Here is a 6086-nt window from a genome sequence, read left to right as displayed (position 1 = left end):
TTATTTGTATTATTCCCAAAACGTGGGCTTTGAACACATCTTAAGCATTAACTAATAGTAGGAGTTTCTTAAATGTAGATTTGGTAATAATCTATTCTCGCCAACTGGAGTCTGGAATGTATTGTCATATTTAATATATTTTTAGTATAAATTATGTTAATTTTTTATCAAATGTATTTCTTTACTGTATTTTTTAAAAGTTCTTGTCACATGAGAACGATCAGGGATTTTCTGAGTTTTCCTTTCGCATAGTAACAACACTCGTTTCGGATGCCTTATCAAACTACGGCCTTTTCACGAGAGTGCGCGATAAGTAACAAGAGTATAGTGTTCATAGATCATGATAAATATTTTTGTCGCTGTATTCTGAGCGTCAGTAAACTTAAATCAAATGTTTTATACAAATGTTGTATAAGAGGCCTGCAATATGGCACAATTTTGATAGTCTATTAGTTCGCCTGATGACAATGAAATATGAAATTCGTTTTATATTTTTGGTAACTTTGTTTAAGGTGAATTCATCTCTATTATTTTTGTGGTGTGCCTTCAATATGGCAATGAAATACTTATATAACTTCAAATTTGACTGTAGGATTGCTTGTAAGCTGCAACTTTTATTAAAGCTTTAACCATTTAATTGACGTTGTACTTTAGTTTTATTTTATCATACCCGTTGTGATTATAAAAGGTCATCTGACATAGCGTGTGTACGTACATTTTACAATAAGACGTCATTCATTATATATATATATATATATATATATATATATATATATATATATATATATATATATATATATATATATACAGAGAGAGAGAGAGAGAGAGAGAGAGAGAGAGAGAGAGAGAGAGAGAGAGAGAGAGAGAGAGAGCACGCATACCGCCAAATACGTTACAATTAGTTGTTAAAATTGATACACTCAGGACTATTAACTATACGCCTAAGTATCACACGGATAGAATCTAAAGTCAAGCTGAATTGTTTAGAGATAAAGCACATATAGGTTACTTAGGAACAACATAGATAGATATTCATAATGTTCATGGGACCCCGCATGTTGGGGCGACGGGGGCCACTTGGCCCCTCTTGAAATCCTGGAAAAAAATCAAATATAATTATATATATATATATCTATATATATATATATATATATATAAGATATATATTATATTATAGATATAGATAGATAGATAGATAGATAGATAGATAGATAGATAGATAGATAGATAGATAGATAGATAGATAGATAGATAGATAAATAGATAGATTTCCAGGCTCTGCTACTGTTTTTGGAATTAAACTATGTATTAAGATTTCGCCCAACCCGCCACCCCACCCACTTGGAAAATATGCTGCGGGCCCCCATGATAATGCTTGGAACGATGCTCATATACAAAGACGTTGGGCATATAAATTTCACCCTTAGTTTAATGCAGCAAGACGTACAAAGATAGGTCTAGCCTTTTATATTTCTTTTAAATCAGCTTTTTAAAGCTTTCTGAAAATGTTTGCGGATCAAAACATACGTAACATTTCGTCAACAGGCAAAACATGGCAGGTGTATAGTGATAAGAATACGTGGTGAACCCACGCGCTGGTATTTTAGAGGAGATCGGGTTAAGCGGGGGTGGTGTGAACCCTCTGAGGAAAAAAAGTTCTATGACGTCATAAGGCCCCTCCCCCCATCCAGAGGCCAACCATTTACAGCGTTCATTATGCAAAATGCTCGTTATATTTCACTAAATTTATAATGATATAATTAGCTTTTCATAAAATATGGATTTTAGTTCATAATTCTGGTAACTCAGAAATTACCTTTTTATCATACTTGCTGAGTATACGTGTCCATGAATTATCTCTATTCTTTAGGCCTAGGATTTTTCCTTGGCAAATAATTCTGCATGAAACAATAAACACTGGTCGCATATGAAACGAGAGATGGAGATTTCAGGTTGTTTTTTAAATGCCATTGCATAAAATAGAATGAAAACTTCGAAATATTAGAGCAAAGTCCGTAAAATAAGTATTTGACGTCGATCATTTTCCTGGCCTTGAGCGGCAGTATTACGTCAGCGACTTCTCTGGAAAAGATAAAAAAAAATTCTTGCTTTTGGGTACCTGTAGAGCTGGCTTGCAAAATAGTGATATATATATATATATAATATATCTATATATATATGTGTGTGTGTGTGTGTGTGTGTGTGTGTGTGTGTGTGTGTGTGTGTGTGTGTGTTGTGTGCAGTATATGTGTGTATGTGTGTGTGTACGCACGGAAAAAAGAATAGAAGAACACTAATACCAACGCACTCTGAAGCACAAAAAATACATAAAAATGAAGAAAAAACTGCGTAGCAGATTCCTTTATCTATAGCGACTATGTGGTGCGATAACTATAGCTTTTATCAGAAATCAGTCATTCGTTACCCTTCTTCAAGATACAAGATACACACCAGGAAAACGTAGCCAAAATAAAAGAAGAATTTGTTAAAAGAATCTGCCATCTTCTCTGGCTTTTTTTTCCTACGCTCAATTCTAAAACGTTCTATAGAATTAGTTTTATAACAGAAAGAACGAAAGCTTCCATAACCTAGATGGCCTTCAGCCACCTGTCACACAGCACAGAACCCGATATTGACCAGAATCACACGCACGCTCATTGACTATGTACCGTCCGTAACGTTGCATTTCAGACAATCACTTAAAGTTTAAATGAAACAAGTTAAAAATGCACTGACGCTTCTTCCGCGCAATCGACTTTTCTGTACAGCGTATGATACTGTATGAAACTTTCAGCCGGGCGTAGTGGCCTGTGTTGTTGCAGTGCCAGGCACACGATCATGGATAACTTTACCCTTAAATAAAATAAAAACTACTAAGGCTAAAGGGGTGCAATTTGGATCAACATACCAGTTCGCAGCCCTCTAGCTTCGGTAGTTATTAAGATCTGAGGACAGACAAAAAAAAAAAAAGTGCGGACGGACCGACAAAGCCGTCACAATTGTTTTCTTTTACAGAAAACTAAAAATGTATGGAGTAAAAAAAAAAAAAAAAAAAAAAAAAACACGTTAAAAACCCTTCAAACTACGATAACTTATAATTTGGCTGATGTGCACATCTCATCCAATATGATAGTTACATTTTAGCTTAATTACACATTTCAAGCTGAATGAGTATTTCCTTCTCCACGCAAAAAAAAAAAAAAAAAAAAAAAAAAAAAAAAAAAAAAAATCGTGATCTCAGTTATACATATATAGATTGTGGAAGCAAAGCCTGACTCTTTAGTATGCACCTGGAATCACCTGAAGCTAAGCAATCCATACAAATGCTTTATTCATTGTTCGTTGCATGCTGTGTTTTTAACCTTTTTGGGGACAATCTATCGCTAGTTGGAGTCGTCCGTTTGAAAATCAAAACTGACGAAGAATGAAATTTCAGAGCAATGGGACAACAGTGATGTAAACCAATGGACTAAAATTTTATTTGAAACAACATTGCTCTCTGAAAATCTTATATACCTGATGGAAATCGGCAGCTTCTTGTTCTCAGTACACGGTATGAGAAAAAGTTAACAGCTACAGGGGCAGTAGTATTTGAGATATAGAATTGATTTCAGAAGAGATTTTTTTTTTATTGCTTGCTGACACAGATTTTTATTTGTTTAGATCTAAAACAGCCATAGCTGATCCAAATAGCTGAACGCAGAGATGAAATTAATCTACAAGACTTAGCAGATCTCCAACTAGGGCCTGCTTTGATATCTATAAGTTTAATCAATACGATGTTGAACAAGATAAACGTTACTCAAGTTGTGTAAAAAAAAAAAAAATACCCAGCATGCGAAAGTGTGTTCGTTATAATTAAGAACAGTGAGTGCATTGGTCTGAAAGGAATGTTTAACAAGAGACGGCTGCCGATAATGCAGATCATGACGTGACTATACTAATAGTGAGAAATCAAGTTTTGCTGGGTACAGCAGGTACCGATGTGATAAGCTTTTAGAAAGTGCACCTCTTGACGAAGAGTGTTACATCCAGCATGCCAAAAGAGGAATACTTGCCATTTAGAGACGCTTTTCCGGGACAGTGCTTCTGTAATGAGAAAAGAAAGTTGTAATTGCCAACTCTGCTCTCCCGCAGAAGCATTGGCCACACATGTTACTTACTTTGATACCCGATCTACCAAAGCCCCCTTTGCAACAGCAGCCTGGTCTCCTTATAAGGGCTGAAGTACACAGATTACGGCAGCAGAATTTGAATAATTCAAATGTATGTAGGCTGAGAAACGCCTAGATAAAAGCAGAAAGTGGTAGGGTCGAGAGGGAAAAAATAAGGCGTAGAACAGGTAAAAGTAGGCGCTGAATTGGGTAATCAATAAGTATCAATTTGGATAAACATTTAGATATTGTTCTTGAATGCATCAATTTCATTTTGTATTTCAAGACTCATAATTTTACTTGGGATATTTTCCAGACGATTCCAGCGACAGGATTTTCATTTTCTGTGAATCTTGTAATCTCTGTGTGTATTTGTCACAGCGAATGAAATCGAGCGACTAATTGCACGATAATCAATCATACGGTCAGCCTATTAATAAAGCGAGTATAAGTTATCACCAGTCAGGTAACATATTCTTGAGTTCTTTTATTTTTGATGTCATGAGATTTTATATAAGAATTTATCATTCTTTCAGTCTGGGTTCTTCCTTTATTTATTTATTATGTTCAGCATTTTTCGTTTGTGTTTTGACTGCAGTTTTCTCTCCCTTTTTATATATAATTTTTCTTTGAATTTGCGTTGACTTTAATCAACCATGTGCCTCATAATGTAACGATCAAATGGTGCTCCTCTGTTACTTTCATATACTATGTATGCCTAAGAAAATGCAGTGTTCATCCATATATTCAGTGTGTAATAATAATAGTCAAAAGGGAGTAAACCATTTTTATGCGTGCTGTTGTACATCCCAGGTTCCCAAACAGTCCACTGCCTCACCCCTACCACCTCTCTCTCTCTCTCTCTCTCTTGTACACACACACACACACACACACACCACGCACGCACACACACACACACACACACACACACACACACATATATATATATATATATATATATATATATATATATATATATATATATATATAGTCCTTTTCTTTTTGGCATCCTCTAACTTTGGATATTCACACTGACATCAAGACAATAGAAAATCGATATTTCTTCTATTTCCGGGATTTTTTGTATATAACTAAAATCCGACTTTCTACAATCACTACTCAAACATTAAACTCCGTCTGACAAAAGAAGAGAAACGAAAGGTAACTATGTTGATTCCACAAGATGAACACGATTGAGATGTGATAATGAGGATTAAGTAATGAAACGATGTTGTTCGTGAATATCAGATAGGATATAATGGATTATATGGACCGAAATCATGATAACGTGCAACATTTAGTATACTAGTGACGTTTGGAATATTCTGAACCCCTTCTCCAAAAAACTGTTCATAAGTTATATCTTACTGCAATTCGTAATGATGAAAGAATCAATACTTCTCTTTTAAGTGATTAAAGAACTATTTGACACTTATCATCCTTATCTCTGATAAATGGTTGTGAAGGTTGCATTTCTCACAAAAGAGAACCGGAGAGGTTAGAAACACCCGAAAGAACTAAAACCAGTTCTACATTTATGAGAGCAACCTAAAGTGGGATGCTTTGCTAGAGAGTCGCGATGCGGGATGATAACTCATCAATGGGCGGGCGAACAAATGCCACGGAAGCTGCAGACAGGGGACCTAATTTCCGTTCTGTGGTCGCTGTCACACGAACGTTATTTTTTGTCTCCGTGTGCCTCCAAAAGAAACAACACAACATTTACTGTCGCCTAAATCACACACAAGTACACGCCCGCGCGCGCGCAAACACAAGAGCTAGACTAATAATAGTAAGGATTCTCCAGAGGAGAGATGAAACAAATATAGAATATAAGTGCAAGTACAAAATTATCCGGAGCCCCAAAAAACTTAACTTAAGTACACACACACACACACACACACACATGTAGCACGACAGCAACGAAAATAA

Source organism: Macrobrachium nipponense, chromosome 29 (genome assembly GCF_015104395.2).
Source record: "Macrobrachium nipponense isolate FS-2020 chromosome 29, ASM1510439v2, whole genome shotgun sequence".
NCBI classification, from domain to species: domain Eukaryota; kingdom Metazoa; phylum Arthropoda; class Malacostraca; order Decapoda; family Palaemonidae; genus Macrobrachium; species Macrobrachium nipponense.
The sequence above is the reverse complement of the archived record's forward strand: the minus strand, read 5'-3'. Positions refer to the sequence as shown.